This window comes from Hemiscyllium ocellatum, chromosome 1 (assembly GCF_020745735.1).
Source record: "Hemiscyllium ocellatum isolate sHemOce1 chromosome 1, sHemOce1.pat.X.cur, whole genome shotgun sequence".
NCBI classification, from domain to species: domain Eukaryota; kingdom Metazoa; phylum Chordata; class Chondrichthyes; order Orectolobiformes; family Hemiscylliidae; genus Hemiscyllium; species Hemiscyllium ocellatum.
In genome coordinates this window covers 84,958,736-84,982,517 of record NC_083401.1, presented here as the reverse complement: position 1 = coordinate 84,982,517, position 23,782 = coordinate 84,958,736, and positions in this window count along the sequence as shown.

Sequence of the window (23,782 nt, the reverse complement as noted above, 5' to 3'; positions counted from 1 at the left end):
CCACATCCCATGACTGAACAAAAATTATTGTGGTGAATGAGGAAATAGCAGAGACATTAAGCACATATTTTGTGCCTGCCTTTATATTAGATTACATAAATTATATCTCAGAAATAGATATTAACCCAGGGACAACATATACTGATGAAATTAAGGTACTTAACTTGAACAGAGGAGAGTACTGGAGAAATTTATGAGACTGTGTGTGAATTTTCCTTATTTTGCCTTAACCTATTTTGTGAGTGAGATTGGTAGTGCCAGGTCCCCCATGGGCCATAGCGAGTTTCCAATTACAACCTTTCACGCTTCACCTCATCATCATGCTGCAGATCCCTGGGTGCCTTTTTAGAGAAAAGGACAGCTCGACAAATGGGAATGCTCGCCAGTACCGGGACCTTCTGGCTTTTATGCCTCTAGTGTTATATTTAAAACTTAGTTGCACAACTACTTCAGGAATAGCCCTCACATCGTGGTAAGTGAGCTTTCTCACATTCAGGACATAGCCCAGAGGAAAGAAAAGCATGTCCTTGCTTCACAGACAAGGACCTGAGATTTTGGTGATCTGTAGCCATGATATATGATCTGTTCTATATGGAAAACAATCCTTTTCCTAACTGATGATTACAAGAAGCTACCACCTGAACCACCAACCTGAACACAATCTGCAACATGGATGGTGCTGTGTGCAAAGTAAAAGTGAGTTCCCAGTATCATCAAATGCGAGTTAACAACTTGCTGCACTCTGCAAGAGTACGTGACACCACCTTCTCATTCTACCTCACAGTCACAGGATCACTGCTCACTCTAACTCTGCCACTACTCACCATCCTCACCTTAGCTCATGGACTACACTTGTTAGTGTTTCATGTCTATTTCAATCACTCTTCCCTACCACATCCTACCTGTCGTCTATGCTTCCTGCTCACTCAGACATCTTACTTCCTCTCTTGCTCATTCACCAATGCTAACTGGTCTTCAATCCTCTTCCATCATACTCAATCTATCCCACTGACTCATTGCTTGAAAAACTAACCCATAATCCCCCACCACTTCCAATGTCAGTACAGCACCCCCACTCAACTACTCATAAACCTTGACACTTGATTTGCAGGATTGACTGTAACCCTATTGCCAAACTACAAAGAAGAGATCCCTGGACTCTCAGTCTGACTCTCATATATGATGTACATATTTGTGTAAAATGCTGGTACTTGTAGGTTTGTCATTGATGTAGTACAAAGCTTCAAAATATGTCCACCCTCCATCAGAATGCTGGACTAACTGTTCAGTGCTCCCAATTACAAGTAGCTTACCTCTCTCTCTGTGCTAGAAACCAGGAGAAGCCACAGAGGCTGACAGCGTATATCTAGGGTAAAGGTGCCTGTGCGTTAAGGAAGTCATGTGAGTTAAAAAGAGGCTGGCAGGCCACAGGTTCATGCTACATATGTTTTAAGAAATGTACTAAGAAATATACAAAGAATGGCAACCTCTTGGACATGCAGTAAAGTGAGTAAGCACTAAGAAAGCAAGCTGAAAGCCAAAGGTTACATCCAGTGAAGTTGAATGAGAGGCATGAAGCTCTGCATACAAAGTAGTCAGGTAGAAGGATGCGATTATAAATGTCTATGAATTCTACATTAATGTGTTAAAGGACTAATATGACATGAGGGCACAAGTGGCTCAGTGTCACAGCACCATTGCTGACATTGCTGTGTTACAGCACCAGTGACCCAGGTTTGATTCCAGCCTTGGGTGACTGGCTGTGTGGAGTTTTCACAGTGCCTCCATGTCTGTGTGAGTTTCTTCTGGGTGCTCCAATTTCTTCCTGCTGTCCAAAGGTGTGTAAGCTAGGTGGAAAAGCCATGGTAAATATGGAGTTATAGGGAATTGGGTCAGGGAACTGGGTCTGGATGGGATGCTGTTCAGGGGTCTGTGCAGACTCCATGGGCAAAATTGCCTCTTTCTACACTGTAGGGATTCTCTAATTCTCTGAGAGTTGGTTCAAGAGCAAACATGATGATATGGTGAGGCTGATGGTTTGCCAATGCTGACCGGCAAGGCTGAAGGGTCAAGGAGGATGGTGGCCGTGGAGCATGCGTCGATCTTGTTATCAAGTAGCAATTGGACAATTGTAGGATAAGCATTCATCAAGCTACAGATACCAACTACCCACTCTGATTCACATCAGGCATCTGGGTCGTCTAGTCTCCCTGTGAAGAAGAGTAGATTTACACTTTTTAATGAGATGTTAATGTATGGAAGAAAGGTATTTGCTACTCCATGGTGAGTGTTAGAAGTCATTATTTGCAGCTCAATGTCAACAATCTTTGTTTTTCATTTTCGGTATATTTTCCCACTATTTTCACCATTAATCATGCCACACCAGAAAGGAAGAAATTCTGTTCTGTAATCTGACAGTCCCTCGGATTTGATGCTCTACGTTCTGGGATCTGAAAGAGATAGTGATAGAAATAATGTATGGACTGGCGAAGATGTTCCAAAATTCCCCAGGTTCTCGTATGCTCCCAGCAGATTGCTAGCTACTAAGTGTTACACCACTATTGAGAAAAAGAAGGAGAGAGAAAATAATGAGCTACAGTGTAATATTGATCATCAAGGAAGTGTTGGATTTTATTATTAAGAAGTTTTAATAATGCAGACAAATCAATGTGATTATAATATGTAAACATGGTTTTGAAAAAAAGGGAAATCCTATTTGACAGAATTATTAGTTTTCTCAGCAAGTAATTAATTACTTGATCAAAGGAAACTAAATGATTGAACATAGAACATTATAGCACAGTATAGGCCCTTCGGCCCTCAATATTGCACCGACCTGTGGAACCAATCTAAAGCCATACATTTATCCAATGACCATTTAAATGCCCTTAAAGTTGGATATTCTACTACTGTTAAGGCAGTGTGTTCCATGCCCTTACTACCCTCTGAGTAAAGAAACTGCCTCTGACATCTGCCCAAATCTATCACCTCTCAATTTAAAGCTATGTCTCTTCATGCTAGTCATCACCATCTGAGGAAAAAGGTTCTCACTGTCCACCCTATCTAACGCTCTGATTATCTTGAATGTCTCAACTAATTCACCTCTCAACCTTCTTCTCTCTAACGTTAAAAGCCTCAAGTCCCTCAGCCTTTCCTCATAAGACCTTCCATCTATACCAGGAAACATCTAGAAAATCTCCTCTGAACCTTTCCAAAGCTTCCACATCCTTCCTATAATGCAGTGACCAGAACTGTACAGAATACTCCAAGTGTGGCTGCACTAGAGTTTTGTACAGCTGCAGCATGACCTCGTGGCTCTGAAACTCAATCCCTCTACCAATAAAAGCTAACACACCATCTGTCTTCTTAACAACCCTATCAATCTGGGTGGCAACTTTCAGGAATCTATGTATATGGACACCGAGATCTCTCTGCTCATCTACAGTACCAAGAATCTTACCATTAGCCCAAGACACTTTATTCCTGTTGCTCTTTCCAAAGTGAATTACCTCACGCTTTTCTGCATTAAACTGCATTGCTTAGCCCAGGTCTGCAGCTTATCTATGTCCATCTATAAACTGCAACATCCTTCAGCACAATTCACAACTCCGCCAACCTTAGTGTCATCTGCAAATTTACTAATCCATGGCTCTACGCCATCATCCAAGTCACTTATAAAAATGACAAATAGCAATGGCCCCAAAACAGATCCTTGTGGAACACCACTAGCAACTCCAGGATGAATATTTCCCATCAACCACCATCCTCTGTCTTCTTTCAGCTAGCCAACTTCTGATCCAAACCACTAAATCACCCTCAATCCCATGCCTTCATATTTTGTGCAATAGCCTCCCATGGGGAACCTTATCTAACACCTTACTGAAATCCATATACACCACATCAACCACTTTACCCTCATCCACCTGTTTGGTCACCATCTCAAAGATCACAATAAAGTTTGTGAGGCACGACCTACCCTTCACAAAACCTAATCAACTTACTCCTATCATGATGATTATAAATCCTATCTCTTATCAACTGTTCTATCGGTTCCATCAGTAAGGCTCACTGGTCTATAATTACCAGGGTTGTTTCTACTCCCCTTCTTGAACAAGGGTATAACATTTGCTATCCTTCAGTCTTCTGGCACTATTCCTGTAGACAATGATGACATAAAGATCAAAGCCAAAGGCTCTGCAATTTCCTCCCTGGCTTCCCAGAAAATCCTACAATAAATCCTATCTGGCCTAGGGGGCTTATCTACTTTCACACCTTACAGAATTGCTAACACCTTCTCCTAGCAAAAGTCAATTCTGTTTAGTCTAGTTGCCTGTATCTCAGTATTCTCCTCAATAGCATTGCCATTTTCCAGTATGAATACTGACAGAAAATATTCATTTCGAAGCCCCCCCATCTCCTCCCCGAGTACAACTTCCCATTACTTTCGTTGATTAGCCCTAATCTTTCTCTAGTCATTCTTTTATTCCTGATATACCTATAGAAAGCTTAGGGTTTTCCTTGATCCTACCTGCCAATGACTTCTCATGTCCCCTCCTGGCTCTTCTTAGCTCTCTTTTGGTCTTTCCTGGCTAACTACTTGTAACTCTCAAGCGCCCTAACTGAGCCTTCATGTCTCATCCTAACATAAGCCTTCTTCTTCCTCTTGACATGAGATTTAACTACTTTAGTAAACCACAGCTCCCTCACTCGACCACTGCTTCCCTGACTGACAGTAACTTAAATATCAAGAACAAACAGTAACTGTTCCTTGATTAAGCTCCACATTTCTATTATGCCCATCACCTGTAGTTTTCTTCACATCCAATGCATCCTAAATCTTGCCTAATCATGTCATAATTGCCTTTTTCCCAGCAATCACTCTTGCCCTGTGTTACATACTTATCCCTTTCTATCACTAAAGTAAGCATAACCAAATTGTGGTCATTATCACTAAAGTACTTACCTACCTCCAAATTTAACACATGGTTCATTACCCAATACCAATACCAAATGTGGTCTCGCCCCCTGTTGGCCAATTTACCTTCAGTGTCAGGAAACCCTCCTGCCCACATTGGGCAAAGACTGACCCATCTAAAGTACTCAAATAGATTTCCAGTCAATATTTAGAAAGTTAAAGCCCCCCATACCAACTACTCTGTTACTCTCATTCCTATCCAGAATTCTCTTTGCTATCTTTGTCTCTAAATATCTGGAACTATTTCGAGGCCTATAGAAAACTCCCAACAGGTTGACCTCTTCTTTCCTGTTTTTAACCTCAGCTCATATTACCTCAGTAGACGAGTCTTCAAACATCCTTTTTGCTATTGTAATATTGTCCTTGACCAACAGTGCCACACCTCCCCCTCTTTTTCCATCTTCTCTGTTCTTACTGAAACATCTTAATTCTGGAACCTGCAACAACCATTCCTGTCCCTGCTCTATCCATGTCTCCTAAATGATCACAACATCAAATTCCCAGGTACCAAGCCATGCTGCAAGGTCACCCAACCAATTCCAGAAGCTCTGGGTGTTGAAGTAGACACACTTCAAGCCATCTTCTTATTTGTTAGTCAACTCTTGTGACCTTGAAACTATATTTATGACCTCACTACTCTCAACCTCCTGGACACTGGAATCACAATTGAGTTCCCATCCCCTGCTGAATTAGTTTAAACCCTCTCAAATGGCATTAGCAAATTTTCCCCCCAGGATATTGGTACTCCTCCACTTCAGGTACAGACCATCCCACCTACCCCAGAATGAGCCCCCCATTATCCAGGTCTCCAAAACCCTCCTCCTTGCACCATCCCTGTAGTCACGTGTTCAACTCCTCTCTCTCTCTCCATATTCTTTGCCTCACCATCACATAGCACAGGTAACAAACCAGAGATAACAACTTTGTTTGCTCTAGCTCTAAGCTTTCACCCTAGCTCCCTGAATTTCTGTCTTAAAACCCCATCCCTTTTCCTACCTATGTGGTAATAACATACCTACTTTATAGGTTATCAGAAAAAAGATCAATAGTCAAGATTTGGGCTCATGGAGCTGGGTTAGTATATTAGCAGGGATAGAGGAAAGAATTGGCAGGAAGCAAAGATTAAGCAAAAATACATATTTTCAATTTGGCAAGTTGCGAATAGTGGAGTGCACAAGTATCAGAGCTGATGCCTCAGATATTTACAATCCATATTAATGACTTGGATGAAGAAATGGTGAGCACTGTAATTAGGTTTGCTAACGGTACAAGCCAAGGCAGAAATGTAATCTATGAGAAGGACACAGAAAGGTTGCAAAGAGAAATAAATCAGTTAAAAGAGTGAACAAACCAATGGTAATTGTGTACAATGCAGGGAAACGTCAGGTTATTTTGATCTTTGGTCTTTAGAGTAGAACGTAGTTTTGTTTTGAAAGGGGTGACATTTAGAACTTATGATGTTCAGAGAGACTTGAATGTGCTCTTACAAAGCCAGCAGAAAGTTGCATGCGAGTACTTTAAAAGGCAATGGTATGTGGGTCTTTATTGAAAGGGATTTGAGTACACAACTTAGAAAAACTTGCTGAACCTTAGAGAACTGCAGAGCATGTGAGGGTGAAGGTAAGGAAGTGCAAGATAGGAGACACACTAAAGCAATATATTACAAATGCAGGACATCTGATTAAAATAAAAAAAATGCTGCAAATGCGAAAACAGATCAGATAGCATCTATGAGAGGTTGAAAAGCTATTGACCTGAAACATTAACTCTGTTTCTTTCCATATATGCTGCATGACTTGTTTAATTTTTCCAGCATTTTCTTTTTTTTATTCCAAGTGTGAAGTCATGAATGATTGACATTGTTAAGGGAGTGCAGTGAGGTGAGGGATGTGCAGTGTTGAAGCAGTGTTCCAGGTCAACTTGTAACAAAAAGGCATTTGAAGGTGCAGTCACAAATCTTGACTACATGAGTGAGGTTACTGAATGTTTTGCAGTTCAACATCGAGCTTTGTGGGCTAGCCTGCTGGCCCCGGCCAGAATGGTTATCAGCAAACATTCACTTAGTAAGAGAAGTACGTTACCTTTAAAATTCCCATCTGACTTCATTTCACAAAAGTATCTAAGGTTGGCCTTGAAAAGGTTTAGAATAGGAAATGTACAGAAAACACATTATCCAGCACACATTTTTACCTTGAGGATTGTACATGCTTTTTGAAGTCAAACTTTACATTGGGTAAAGCAAAATAACCAATCCATTGTCTGACCATGACTGTACTGATAACAAAGACTAACTGCCTTGAGATTTATCAAGATCATTACTTTCCATTAATTCAATAGAAAGAAAGAAAGTTACATTTACACCGTGCCCTTCACAACTTCAGGGCATTTCAAAGCACTTTACAGCCAATGAATTCCTTGAAAATGTGGTCACTGTTGTAATGTAGAAAACACAACAGCACAGTTGTGCACAGGAAGCTTATGTAAACAGCAAAGTGATAATGACTAGGTATTCAGTTTTTGTGACGTTAGATGCTGATGAGGGATGAATATTACCAAACCCTGTGATAAGTCTCCTGCATTTTTAACTCAGACACATGTTGCCAAGTGGATATCGGTTATCATCACTAGGCCAAATACACAAAGATATTAGGGATGGGAAACCAGGCCAGCACTGCAAATGTCTGCAGGTTTGAGAGTTGAGTCAGTTCTGTCAATTGTGGAAGAATATTTACAAGTGACTGAGAAGATTATCAGAACCTTTCTGAAGAAAAGAAAGTGTCTGGAGGCAGCCACAGGGAGAACATTAACCCAATTACATAGAAATCCAGCTGTGTACTTGTTTCTGTTTGTACAGCAGCACAGAGTAAGTTGTAATTTGTTTTCTATCTTTACTAAGCCACAGAGAAGCAAATAAACAAATGGTCCCAGAAATTAAATTATCGTAACATTGTAGTTGGTTGCTATGAATGCATAATTGCCATTGTATTAAGTACACAAGTGTGAAACTGTCATCTATTGTCGAGTCTGCCTCTTCTTTCAGTTACAAAAACAGAGATTGCTGGTGAAACCCAGCAGATCTGGCAGCATCTGCAGGGAGAATGCCGAATTAATGCTTCGAGTCCAGTGACACTTCATCAGAACTTCTTTCAGTTACACAGGTTTTGTATCTCCCTCTTGTGGTGGATAATAGTTTGGCTCTAAAAGATAACGATAACTATTGATTGTACAGGTATGCAAGGTTTTTCAAATGAATTCAAAGTTGTTGTTTACACGTGCTTGATGAATCTCCAATAATTGAGCAAATGGAATCTTGAAGTAATTTTATTTACAAACAAGTTTTATCCTTATAGCAAGATATGATCATTTTAATCTAATATATATAATATGATCAGATATATAATGAAATAAATAATTGTCGTGGATTAACCTGTTGTAAATTTATATTCAAACATCTGCATAGCCATTGCAGTAATGTTAGAAAGGATGGACAGGTAAGGAGATTTCACATTGTATTGTGGTGAGGGCTGTACTGGAGAGAAAAACGCATTTGACTCTGCTGTACTCTGATTATTTCAATTGCAAATCACTTCTGACGATGCACTGTGAGGAATGGACATGTGAAACAACATACTTTTCACTTCATTGAAGTAACATGGAAGGTTCGGGATTCTTTAATCCATTTTCATTGTTTTTCTTAATACTTTTTTCATATCTAATCATAAAATCATTACAGCACTTTCGTGCACAACTGATGATTAGTTTAATTCGGTACACTTTCTACAGCCTTTAAAATTCTTTTTGAACCAGCTAATTCCTTTTATCAGAATGTCTGAATCTGATTCAACATCAGTATGTGGCAAAGAATTCCAGATTCTAGCCAACCTCCTGGGTAGAAAGCTTTTCGAGTTCCTTTGAAAGTCTGTTTGTGGAAAGTTTGACTTTGTGTTTTTGAATTAACATGCCTTTGATCAAGAGAAACAAGCAACCACCTTGCCATGATCTTGATACAAAATCTTGATGACCTCTTTCAGGTCACCAGCCAGACTTTTATTTCCTTTAATTCTGAAAGCTGATTTCAAAATTGCAGCCCTTTATCCTTAATAACACTTTTGTGAGTAAAAGCGGCAGCTCTTCCATTCTTCTTGAATTCTTCTCAGAATTGGGTATCCAAAATTAATCACAAAGTTCCAAAAGTTAAGGTCTTGTACAAAATTTATATTTGGGTGGGTTCTCCCATCCCTGGTATTACATGAGCAACAGTAAGAAACTTAGGAAAATGCAACAAGAATGAAAAAATAAGCACCAAGATATTGATTTTCCTCTTAAGCTTGAAATTGTGACTTCTAATCTGCATTTGAATGGTAGCTACCTTATTTCCAGGTGTTTTCATCCATTAATAGCCCAACCCTCCTTATTTATCTGCTCAATTCTTCTCATTCCTTGAGAAACTAGACTGTATAAATTCCCAACACACTTTGCAGAGCAGCTACCCGGTGGCTGCAGCTCACCAATTGCTTGTTCCAGCTATCATCCAAATGTGTCTTCAATGTAATGTCCATATGTGTTTCATGGCTACCATTCTCCTTAGTCCACATGGGTTGGCAGTGGCAAAGCACCAGCCTCACCACATCCTTATGTTTACTCTCAGACCAACTCACATACCACTTCAGCCCTTCGATACTTTGGAGCTCAGGGGCATAAAGAGCTGTCTGCCTCAACCAGGTCGCTTTGTACACAGGGCCACACACCCATCTCATTCATTTATACAACATTCATGTTTTGGCTCTTAGCTTGGTTTCACAGAGGTCACTCACTTTGTGCTTACCTGGATTCTGCCAGGCTCTCTGACTAGCATGGTATTTTAGTGCAAATGGAGAGGCAGGCAGCATATCAACGTGGGGAGCTCTGAATAGTAAAGAGGGTAAGCATGTCACTGTATGGCACCCTGTTATTTCAGCATCATATGCTTTATCATATCAACATTTGCATATACTGAATCATTGCTGCCATCTGGTTTCAATTTATACTTCTTTGGCAGGTCATTAGTTGTCCAAGAATGCACATTAAGAATTATGGTCTGAAACAAGTATGGCCATTGCATTGTGCACACTAATTGTCTCCTTGTCATGTCAATTAAGAAAATACAATTAGGTAAATGTTTTTAAATTGAGCTTCCATTTAAGAAACATATTTCATAACAAGAACTGAAAGACAATGCTTCGCAACTGCCACATTTTCCCACTGAACTGTGAGTATACAAGGGTGCATGGTGTGCAAAGTTACCTTTTCTTTGGAGGGAGTCATAACATGTTAGCTTTCTGGTAGATTTCTACTCATTCAGTACAACATGAAAATGTTGGTTGTACAAAGTACATCTGGATAAGATTATATATTTCAGCGCTACTTGCCAAGGCATGACAAGAACCTCTTTGGAAAGTCTCCATACCCCATTGAGAAGGCATAACATGAGCTTTCCTTGTAATGGATGTGTTATCTTTCTCGTATTCTCCATGGATTATCTGCTTACGCTTTTGAAATGGATATTGACGTATCTATAGTCCTTGTGGCCTTACCTTCAATCCAAAGATAAAGGAGACACGGTTGTCAGCAAGATCAGTGAGAGCAACAACCTGGAGGGCCTCCAGAGTACACAGCCTCCAGAGGGAGAAGCAACAACTGAAGATTCTCCCAAGGAGGTGGAGGAGAATGATGTCACCCTGGATCTACAGGTCTTGCTCTATATTTCTTCTACTCTTGGAAACACACAGTGCAGGGGCAGAATAAAGAGTGCCTCAGGCCACCATCACTGAGTTGTGTCATCTGCAGGAACAGGATTTGGGCTCTGAAGGATTGGGTGGCCATCCCAACCTGGCGCCTGACAATATCACAGTTGCCCAGAAATTTTATACCACTGGTGTATTTCAAGGAGCGATAGCTACCCAAGTGACCTAAAGCTCAACATGTAAATATATATGAGATATAACTGATGTCATTTACTCCAGATTAGAGCTGTTCACATTTTTCCCTTGTGTTTATGGGAGCCCAGTAACCTGGATAATGAGATTCTGCCCATCACGGTGCAGGGCCCTATTGACTGCACTCATGTTATTTTGAGAACATCCTGTCCTCAACCTGAGCAGCAAAATCTTCCATTTCATCAATATTGGAAGTAAATGGCAAATCTTGGAGGTCAGTGCCAGATATTAGCTGGGCCGCCATGTTTTTTCCATCATGGAGAACCCATAGGCTCCTGTGACCTCCCCATGTCCTTGGGCCATTTAGGGATGTTTGGAAGATGAGTGGCACCACTTCCAAACATGGACCATGACATCTTTATCATCTTAATTAAACCCTTCAATGCATGCAGAATGAAGATACAAAACTGCCCATGCTTCCACCAGGGCTATATTGGAACAGACCGCAGGCCCCCTGAAGATGAAGTCTGATATCTGGACTACTCCAGCATGGCCTTACAACATAGCTTGGAAAGGATGTGTTACACTACTGTGGCATCTGTGCACTTCACATCTGGAAATGACAAAGGGGAAATATTCTAAATGCAAAGGAAATGGGGGATCTGTAGCAAATTTCTGAGGATGAAGATAAGGCTGAGGATCAGGGCACTGGAAGGGATATCGAAGCAAGTATTCTTCCCAGGGTAGAAATATCACTTAATAGGGGTCATAGGTTTAAAGTAAAAAGAGGTATGTTTAAAGGAAATGTGAGAAGCTGGTTTTTAATACAGAGGGTAGTAAGTGCCTGGAATACATTGCCAGAAGAAGTGGTGGAAGTGGAGACAATAGCAATGCTTGGAAAGCATCTTGACAGGTATACAGAGGAACCTCAATTATCCGGCATTCAATTAACCGAATTTCAGCTTATCCAAAGAAGATTGCAAGGTCCCAATGCATGGCTAACTATGTTATCTGGCATTGATTATCCAGCATTCGATTCACTGAATGAAATATTCCCCGCCCGTGTCCTTCAAATAATCGAGGGTCCTGTGTAAACGTAAGCAAGAAATAGAGGAATAGAGACAGAGCCGAGGCAAAAGGTTTTTAGTTTATGAAGACATCATAGGTTGGTGCACTCTTTGTGGGCCGAAGGGCCTGTTTCTGTATTGTAGTGGTCTTTGTTCTCTTTGTTTTTGAGTCAGTTTTCTCCATGCCTCTGACACGCCTACCTGCTGCTCCTGTGCCTGCTTCTCTGTCTCCATGAAGTTCTGAATTGCTGACATCATAGAGTTCTCACCTTAATGAGGAGAGTGACTTCCTGATATCCTCAGCCTTCTGAGTGCCAGCAACCCCCATCTTGATGTGGCAGTGATGTGTTCATCACCGAGTACTCCCAGTTCTGATCTAGTTTAACTACCCATTGGGAGATCAGGACTGAGTTGGTGGAGTGTGTCAGAAGGCACCTTTGTCACTGCATCCTCAGAGGAATCAACACAGAAAATGTTGGAGAAACTCAGCAGATTTGTCAGCATCAACAGAATGATGAACAGAGTTAACACTTCAAAAGTGCTTCAAAAAAGGTCTTTCTGCACACTGACACAGATTGCGTTAGTATCTAAAGAATTGTACATGGTACTGGACATTCAGTAAAAATTTCCACTTCTGACATGATAGAGGGAAGATTCTGGATGAAGCAAATGAAGGTTGTTTGCCTTGTTAATATTTAATGTTTAATTGGTCAGCCATCTATTTGTTTCCTACTTACCATCCCTGTTTCTGACTGAAAGGGGCCATTTTAATTCAATCATGGGACCAGTGTGTCTCTGACAAGACCAGCAATTATTGTCCATCCCTAGCTGCCCTCGAGGAACTGGTGGTGAGCTGTTTATTTGAACCACTGCAGTGATCTTCTGTAGGTTGATCCATAAAGCCCCGAGGGAAGGAATTCTAGAATTTCAACCCAGTGACCGTGGAGGAACAGTGATATATTTCCAAGTCAGGATGGTGCGTGGCTTGGAGTTTATCTTGTAGATGGTAGTGTTCCCATGTACCTGCTGCCCCTTGTCCTTCTAGTCAGAAGCCATCATGTGGAGGAACTGATGTTGGACTGGGGCAGACAAAGTTAAAAATCAGAGAAATACCAGGCTATAGTCCAACAGGTTTATTTGGAAGCATTAACTTTTGGAGCACTGCTCCTTCATCAGGTGGCTGTGTGACAAGATCATAAGAAATAGAATTTATAGCAAACAATTTCAGTTGCATGACACTGTAGTCTTTTGCTATAAATTGTGTGTCTTGTGATCTTGCTCCACAACCACCTGATGAAGAAGCAGTGCCTGAAAGATAGTAATTCCAAGTAAACCTGTTGGACTATAAGACTATAACCTTGTGTTGTGTGATTTTTAATTTGGTCCACCCCAGTCCAACACCAGCACCTCCACATTAGGTATATTTCAAAGTCAGGTCAGAGAGTGGTTTGGAGATCTCCTTGCAGGTTGTGGTATTCCCATGTATCTGCTGCCATGTCCTTTTAGACAGAAGTGACCATGAGTTTGCAATGTGCTGACTAAGGATCTTTGATGAATTTCTGCTGTGTATCTGGTTGAAGGTACACTCTTTTGCTACTGAGCATCAGTGATGGAGGGAATGGATATTTGTGGATGCCATTCCAATCAAGCGGGCTGTTTTGTTCCGGTTGATGTTTAGTTTCTTAAATGCTGTTGGAGCTGCACTCAGCAAGTCATGATTTATGCCTTGTGGAGGTTTTGGAACAGCCGGGTTGAATTATTCACTGCGAGATTCCTAACCTGTGGTGTGATCATGTAGCCACTATATTTACATGGCTGGCCCAGTTAAGTTTCTAATCAGCAATAATCTTGGTATGCTCATTGGGTGCGGGTTTTAGTGATTGTAGTGCCATTACATGTCAAGGTGTGATGGTTAAACTGTCTCTTATTGGAGATGGTCATTGCCTGGCATTTGTGTGGCATGAATGTTTCTTGCCACTTTTCAGCCCAATGTAAAAACCTAAGTACCTAAGACCTACGAACCTGCCACTGACCTTTGCAACATGGCATTCCTTAGTTTTTGCCCTTATGTTAACTTTAACTTCCTTGCTTTGCCATGCTTTATCCTCCTCTCACAATTTTTTTTTTCCTGTCTGGAATATCCAAATCTGGACATTGTTCAGGTCTTGCTATATTTGAACATAGGCTACTTCATTATTTGAGAAGTCACGAATGGGGCTGAACATTGATCAATCATCAGTAAGCTGAAAATGTGTTGCTGGTTAAAGCACAGCAGGTTAGGCAGCATCTCAGGAATAGGGAATTCGACGTTTCGAGCATAAGCCCTTCATCAGCCCTTTCCTGATGAAGGGCTTATGCTCGAAACGTCGAATTCCCTATTCCTGAGATGCTGCCTAACCTGCTGTGCTTTAACCAGCAACACATTTTCAGCTGTGATCTCCAGCATCTGCAGACCTCATTTTTTACTCAATCATCAGTAAACATCCCCATTTCTTACCATATGATGGAGGGAAGGTCATTAATGAAGCAGCTAAAGATGATTGGGCCTAAGACACTACTCCGAGGAACTCTTACTGAGATATCTTGAAGCTGAAATGACTGACCTCTAACAACTACAAGCACCTTCCAGGTATGACTTTATCCAGCTGAGACTTTGCCCCTGATACCTATTGATTCCAGTTTTGCTAGGGCTCTTTGATGATTTGGTCAAATATGGCCTCGATGTTAAGGGCTGTCACTCGCACATCACCCCTGGAATTCAGCTCTTTTGTTCATGTTTGACCCAAGGCTGTAATGAGGTCAGGAGTTGAGTGGCCCTGGTGGAACTCAAACTGGGCCTCACTGAGCAGGTTATTGCTGAGCAGATGCTGCGTGACGGCACTGTTGATGACACCATTTATCACGTCAAACTGTGGGGCAGTAATTGGCCAGGTTGGATTTGTCCTGCTGTACAGAGCATATCTGGACAATTTTCCACATTGTTGGGGAAGTGCCAGTGTAGTTGTTGTGACACAGCTTGGCAAATTCAGTACCATTACGCGATTATTGTTAGGCTCCACAGCTTTTGCACTATCCAATGCCTTTAACAGTTTTCTGTCATCTCCTGGAGTGAACTGGCTAAAGTCTAGTATTTGTGACACGGAGGACCGCAGGAAGGGATCGAAATGGACCATCTGCTCAGCACTTCTGACTGAAGATCATTGTGAATGTTTCAGCCTTATCTTTTGCACTGATGTGCAGGGTTCCTCCATCATTGAGGATAAGGATATTTGTGTAGCCTCCTCCTCCAGCCAGTTGTTTAATTATTTGCCACCAGTCACAGGCAGAAGTGCAAAGCTCAGATCCAATCCATTTGTTGTGGGATTGCTTCACTCCGTCTATCCTTGATGTCTACATTGTTTGGCATACAAGTAGTCCTGTTTGGTAGCTTCACCATATTGACACCCCATTTTTTAGATATACCTCCAGGCCAGTTCTCTGTTGGATCTGTCCTGCCAATGGGACAGGACATATCCAGAGATGGTGATGATGGAATCTGGGACATTGCTGGTGAGGTATGATTCCGTAAAAATGACTACGTCAAGCTGTTGCTTGACTAGTCAGTGAGACAGCTCTCCCAAGTTTGGCACTAACCCCCAGATGTTAGTGAGGAGGACTTTGCAGGGTTGTGTTTGCCATTATTTTTCCTGTGCCTAGATCAATGACAGGTGGTCCGTCCAGTTCCTCTTTTTGAGACTTTCTAGTGATTGATTCAACTGAGTAGCTCGCTGCCCCATTCCAGAGAGTAGTTAAGAGTCAAAAACTAATGTCACCAAAAGATGTTGGGAGAGAAAGGAAATAGCATTGTGACAGTGGAATGGGTGCAATGAATTAAATGGTATTGACAACTTCCAATTCCATGGTCTTAACTGCCTCCTCTTCTTCATGAAGATCCAATCCCTCTACACCACCATTCCCCACCAGGGTGGTCTGAGTATTCTCAGCTTCTTCCTCAAACAGAGGCCTGAACACTCCCCATTAACCACCACTCTCCCCTGCCTGGCTGAACATAGTCCCTCTGAACAATTCTCCTTCAATTCATCTCAATTCTGCCAAGTCAAAGGAGTGGCTATGGGCACCCAAATGAGTCCCAGTTATGCCTACCTCATTATGGGGTATGTGGAGCAATCCTTGTTCCAATCCTACACTGGCTCTTTGCAAAATTCTTTTCTTGATACTTCTCAGCTTTACCAACCCTAACCCCAACCATCTCCTCCCACTGAGCATCTGCAAAGGTAGACACTTACCAACAGGGCCACCCAACTATAGAGATGGCTGCTGAATCCAGTTATGAAACTAAGAACAGGTGCAGGTTCTTGCATTGAACCACGTTGCCATCATAATGATCATTGAGCGTACTGCTCAACATCATTTTCAAGTGCCTAAACCAATCAGGAATGGGAATGAAGACCAAGATCAGCCACTATTGCATTGAATGATAATGTTAGCTCAATAGTTCTACTTCTTTTTGGGTCCTTGCAGATTTCTTCAATGTCCCACAGCAAGGAAATGGGAACAGCATTAGGCTGTTCCTAGTAATAGAATATTGTGTTTTATACAACCTGAGCTACAGCTGAGGGAGATCCCAGAACGTGAAGCATCCTCGGATAAAGATGATGAAGAAAATTAAGAGAAGTCATAGAATGATGAATTTCCTTCTCCAGAAGGTATTGGAGGTGGTATCTTTAAATCTATTCAAAGTTGAACCATAAACCATGAACTTATTGAATGGTGACACAGTCTTGAATGGTCAAATGGTCTATTCTAGCTATCAAATCCTGTTCCTTTCTTGTCTGACAGGCTGAGGCTTTGTTTCTTGTACATGTGCAGCAGCCTCCTCTGTTGTCATGACGACCTGAAGTTATGAGATCACTGACATAAGGGTTCAGGAGTCACTGCTACACTTGGAACACCACGAGAAGAGGCATCAAATATTTCTTTCTTATTCGTTCGTGGGATGTGGGTGTCAGTGGTTGGTCAATGTTTATTGACAGTCCCTAGCTGCCTTTGAGAAGATGGTGGTGAACTGTCTACTTGAACCCCTGCAGACCACAATGCCCTCAGGGAATTCCAGGACTTTGACAGTGAAGGAATGGCGATGTGCTTCCAAGTCAGGATGGTGACTTTTCTTTTACTTTGGAACACATTTTCAAGATATTTCCTCAGTATCACACAATCACATTGAAATTTGTACATTTTAATTTCAGTTGTGCCCTTTTTCTCCAATCAGCTGCTGCAAGCTGCTTCTCGAGTTGTGTTCTGAGAGAAAGCCCAGCACTTGCAGCAATTCGTATCTTCTGTGATGATGGAATCAATATGGTATATAGTTTCATTCTTTCTACCCAAAAAATATCCTGAAAGTCTTCAGCTTTCAAAAGTGTACAGAATCTTCCAGTACAGCATGACTCTGATAGCTCTTTGAAGGAACTCTTCAACTAGTTCCACTTCCCTGTGCCCTTCTTGCAGTTTCTTTATGGTTTCTTCACTGTTTCAAACTTTTCCTTTTCAAATGCATTTCCAATTCCCTCTTGAAAGTTACAATTAATCAGCTTCCATGGCCAAAATAAAAGAACGGTGTAGCATAAGAGCTCTTTAATGAGACTATCACATACTTGAAGGTTATGTTTAATTGATGAGCAAAATTACATTCATAGTGCTAACTATTTAATAAATTTGGTGAACTTAACACAAAAGACCAATGAACTAAATTATATTTCCTTTCCTAATTATGAATTTGTTTCAGAAAGGAGCCTAGGCAACGAGAAACCAATCGTGAAAACATCATCAGGAACAATCATTATCTTTAATGCTGTTGTGTCTTTTTGTCCATATGCATTTTTGTAGATTTGGGTATAGATCTTTCTTAAACCTCTAAGTATTGATAGCATCAACAGGAGTTCTAGCGTAGAAAATTAACTGAAACCATCATTCTGAGACAGGTTAGTTAATATTATTCAAGATAAAAGAAAATCTCCCCTTTGGCCCAATCCTCACATGAATGCAACAAAAGTAAGCTGAAAAATGCAAAATAAATGTTAGATTCCCATTAGTGATTCTTCTGCTGCAGTGTTTATGCAGATTTAATTTAGATTCTAAACACTTCAACAAACAACCTAGGAAATAGATTTGAGAATTTCCCAAGACACAACTAGGATGCATTCAGCATTTTCACCAAAGCTTTGTCACCTGATTCCTACTATTAGAAAGTGCTGCAGGTCACAAATTGCGTCAGTATTTAAAGGGATATCTGAATAAATTACTTGGCTGTTATTATGCTTGCATTTCATTATCATTTTTGGGCTGTATCATATAGGGGCTTGAACAATGTAGGTTATAGTGAGTTGTGCGGCAGAATCATGTGAGATGTCTGACGAGGCCCATCAGAAGCAACTTGTTGCACCTTAAGCATTTGCCCAGCAGCAGGGCAATTTCCTCACTAGGTACTGGTGCGTTGCCAATAACAACGATCATAGCTTGTTTAATACCTAAACACAAGTGACTGCATTAATGTCCAACTTCCTATTTTTCCAAATGCACCAAACAAGCTAGATGTCAAAATTTCTCAACTTGAAAGTTGGAGCAGTTACCTGCTGACTTCAGCTTGTTACTAACTCCATATTGCTATAGTGCCAAACGGCTTCTCCAAGCTACATGCCTCATATGTTCACTCCATCAGTATCTGATATTTACCAAGCCCTCACCTTGGACACCTCTCCAGTGCACTTGCAGGACTCTTAGGAAGCAAGGGCCTGCATTTTAGGTTGCTAACATTGAAAGAAGACTGAATGCATGGAGAGCCCCCACTCCATCCTACCTTACTGGTTTAAATCCACCCGGCAGCTCTAACAAATCTCCTTGCCAGGACATTAGTCTCTTTCCAATTTAAGTACTGGTCACTTCCGCCCAGAAGAGATTCCAATGATCCAAAAATGTGAACCCTGGCGTCTCAGCCACATATTCGTCTGCTCTATCCTCCCATTCCTACCCTCACTAGCTCAAAGCACCTGGACTAATCCAGATATTACTACCCTCGAGGACCTCCTTTTTAAATTCCTGCCTAACCTCCCTTTCAGAATCTCATCCTTTTCCCTTCCTATGTCATTACTTCCAAATGTTTAAAACAACCTCCTGCTGGTCCCTCTCCCCTTTGAGAACATTCTGCACCCTCTCTGAGACATCCTTGGTCCTGGCACCAGGGAGGCAACGCACCATTCAGATTTTTCACTGCCAGCCTCAGAAACATCTGTCTGTGCCTCTGACTAGAGACTCCCCTACCACAATTGATTGTTTGAAACCTGATGTACCCCTCTTCACATTAGAGCCACTCTCAGTACCAGAAACGTGGCTGTTCATGCTACATTTACCTGAGAGTCCATCACCCTCTACATTTTTCAAAACAGCATACTTATTTGAGATGGAGATAGCCACAGGAGAGCCCTGCACTCCCTGTCTCCCCCTCCTACCTTTCCTGGAGTTAAACCATCTACCTGACTATATGTACATCTTTTCTCCCTTCCTGTAACTGCCATCCATCACACTCTCTAGCTTCTGTAAATTCCTAATTGCCACTAATTGCCACTTCAACCGAACCATGCGATCTGATAGGAGTCGCAACCAAACTCACTCACTGCAGACATAATCATCAGTAAAATGGAAATTCTCCCTCATCTCCCACATCTGATAGGAAGAGCAGAACATATAACCAAATAGAACCCACTCTACTCACTGTTAAAATAAAAGACAACAAGGTTATACTTCAAAAAATATGCACTTATCTGCTCCTGTGCTGTGAGCTCTCCCTGCATACAGTCCTCCAAGGTCAGCCGTGAATTTTGCTGTTTGCAACCGGCAGTCAAACAGTCCCAGTGCAGTCAGTCATGGACACAGTTTGCATACAGACCAGGGGTCTGTCCATGGCCAGTCATCCATTCAGGCTGGCCTGCTCAGTGTATATGCCCAATTACACTCCCCAAAATGATCAACGGTCAGTCCTGTCAGGCAACCACAGCAGTCAGGGAAATGTGCATCCCCAGTCAGAGAGCTGCAAACACAGCAGTCAAGGGTATGGTCAGTCATATCTAAGGACTGCTCGTGAAATAGATCAGAGGTTTAGAGCAAACACAGTCCTTGGGGTCAGTGCATTGATTATTGAATAGATACCAGAAGGCCCAGTAAAAGGGGTGGGGGGAGACAAGGCTAAGTGGAGGAAGCAGAGGTATGTGGTGAGATGGGGTAAGAGTGGTGACAGGAAGAAACATAAAACGTATGCATGGGAAGGCAGAATAGTGTAACAGGGCATTGTAACTGTGGGAGCATTGATTACTGGCAGTGACCTCCAAAGTGGGAGCTTAGGGAAGAAGGGTGGGCACCATTAGGTTATAACATTGGGTTCAGGTGGAGAGCGAACAGTTGGAGGCAAAATTCTCTACATTGTTGGATAAGTGGAAAGGGACTGCATGGATATATCAAGGTAAAAGGAGACATGGATACCCTGGAGGTATACCTGACAAACAGGCAGTGTCCAGTGCTGAAGGTGTCTACCATGAGCTGAGTCTCTGTCATCACTTTTCATTCTCTAGAGGTGAAATGAAATGGACATATGGCCAAAGCAATGTCAGTGCACTTTAGGTAGAGAAAATCATGGTATCCATATCTGCAAACAGCAACATTGGCAATCATTTCTTCGCCCATTTTCAATTCATGCAGAGTGAACATGCTTAGGCTTCAAATGCTGAGAATGACAAATTGAAGTTGGAGTGTGACGGAACAGATTCTAAGAATTTTAGTGGATGCAGCTGTCAACACACAAGCAGAACCAAGACATAACAGGTGATTGATAGATTCCCCATCCATGAGCCTAAACCTGAACTCCCAATGCAACTTACATTGGAATATAGGAAGATTTAATTTAGGAGCAGAAGTAGGCCATTAGGCTCTTCAGGCCCGCTCCATTATTGAACAAGAACATTGTTATCTAGTTGTGGTCTCCATTTACTTTCCTTCTACACTTCATATCACTGAATCATCTTTCCATTATATTATTCGCTTATAAACCAGGGCTAAAGTGCATCAGGTACAGGATGGGCTACAACAATTCAACAAGGATTTTATGTTGTCATCAGCAGCAGCAGCCATGACTTCATGCACCAAGAAAGATATAAGCAACAGGTGCTTGGGAATTCTATCACCTCCAAGTTCCCCTCCATGTCTCACCTTACGTTGATGTGAACATATATCAAGATTCTTTCACTATCATTGTATCAGATGCACCAGCCAACAACATTATTTACTGCCTCCTTCATCATACAGGTTCAATGATTCAGAAGAAAGTACTTTGGAGATAGACAATCAATAGGAATCTTGACTATGATGCCCACATCTGGAGAATCAACCATAAAACAATATTAGAATTCTTGATCTTTGAGCAATCATAATATTTTCTTAATGAGTCTATTACATTTTAAAATACCTTTTTGTTTCTGTTTATAATATATTGTATTGTATTTCCTCATTATTCTTTTTAGCCATTACAATCACCCATCGTGTCTCTCATTCTATTGTCAATATTACTCAGAATTTCTTTATTATTAACATTGTCATACCTCACCCTACTCATTTATTTTATTATCTATTTGTTTTCCAAGTATCAATAGGTCTAAAGTGTTGTGGTCTTGTGCAATCTGTCATTGTACAGTTATTCCTTATTGTTGAAACAGCCTGCGGCAAGAAAAATTCACATGGACACCCAGCAACATCTGCAGGACAAACTTTTTAGTGAGATATCAGTGCTCCTGAGGGAAGAGGAAAGGGGTTAAAAATCACCAAAAAGAAACATTTAATATGTCTGCCAACTCAATCATAAGCAGTAAGTGTTGGCAATCTTGCCTGCTCATTATGTTCTCAATTGGAGGATGCGGTGTGGGGAATAACTGCACAATGACAGATTGTACAAGGCCACCACATTTTCCAAAGATTGATGATTTTAATATAGCAATTACCATTACACTTAGAAACAGCTTTCAGATTCAGTTAATCCATATATAGTTAATATGTAACCAGCAAACACTGGTTGGAAGTCTTAATCTTCAAATTTGATGAAGACTTCCACATGAAGTCTTTTGCAAATTAATCAAGCTGCTGTCCATTTCAGTTGTACTGTTTCCTATTTGTGGTTTATATCTTTAATGATGTTCCTTTTACCTTGAATTTCATTCATGTAGTCATATATCTCAGCAATGTTTATGCATCAACGGCCTATTGATATCTGAGTATACAATCAATTGTCTTTTAGCAAAGTCTGTGACTTTGTTGAGATTATCAATACTAACAGGAAGTATTATTAAATCAATCTTAAACATTTCAATCAGAATCATTAACCTAGATTCCTTTGATTAGTCCTTATTCCCACTTTATGACAAAATTCCATTTATCTTTTAATTTGCTCGAGCAGTTAAAACAATTTTAAAAAATTAACAGTGTGATTTTCTACTCCCTAGGGTGACAAGAATATGATGAGCATGCATCACAGAGAATCACAGAATTGCTATGGTGTAGAGGGAGGCCAATGTGTGTGCTATGCACTGGTTTTCTGAACATTTTAACTGAGTGGCAGTTGTTGTCTTTTTCCCATCTCCCTGCGCCACTGTTGTTTAAATAATCCAATGCCCTCTTGAATGTTTCAGTTGAACCTACTCTAACACATTTCTAGGTGGTGTATTTTTCTCACCTCACAGTTGCTGGCTATGTAAAACATTTTAACACTGTGCCAGTTCTTGATCCAATTCTAATGAGAACAGCTTCACTCTCTCTGCACTGTCCAGAGCCCTCATGGTTTTGAAAATCTCTGTCAAATTTCGTCCTAGCTTTTATCTCTCCAAGGAAACTATTCCCACTCCTCCAATGTGGCTGACTCTTAAGTGGCCTCTGAGCAATTAGGGATGGGCAATAAATGCTGGCCTAGCCACTGATGTACTCATGCTGTAAGTTAATAAAAATAATTCTTCAGAACTGATGTGTATCATCTTCGGAACTATTCTCATAAACCTCATCTGCACTCTCTCCAAGCATTCATATCCTTCCTATAGTGTGATATCCAGAACTGTGCACTCACAACTCCAGCTGAGATCTTATATAAGTTAACAATAACTCCCCGGCTATTATACTCCTTGTCCCAATTAATGAAGCAAATTCATGGTTAATCACAGATATCGCTTACTCTCTGAGTTAAGTTGTATTGCTCCTCTGACAACACTTTGCAAAGCAATTCAACACTTAATGGATTGAGCTGATTTTAATGAAGATAACAGTGGTCTCATCCCCTGGCTAAAGAGTTCCCTGCATTGTGACTGGCATCACATGCCTTAATTGCTTTCAGCAGGAAAGGCTCACCATTAGCCTTCCTGCCATAGACTTCATTGGGATGGAGGCAGGAAAGTTTCAGAATCCCATATCCCATCATATCACCCAAATGTCACTTGCTACTAAACTCATCAAGGAGGAGAACATTGAATTCCACTCATGAAGATTATCATGTTTCAGCACTTGCTCACTATAGTCATCCACCAACCACACCAGAAAACATGGAATCTTGTCTATTTAAGTGTAAATGAATTTTTGTGTGATCAGTCTCTCTTATTGCAAAACAGCCTCACTGGCACTGACTTTAATATTTATAAGCATGGAGCATAATTTCTTCAGATTTTAATTATTGCAGGAGACTTTTCAAAATATCTAAAACATATTAATAAGGACAATAATTTTAATTTTATTGAAGTTGTCTTTTTATT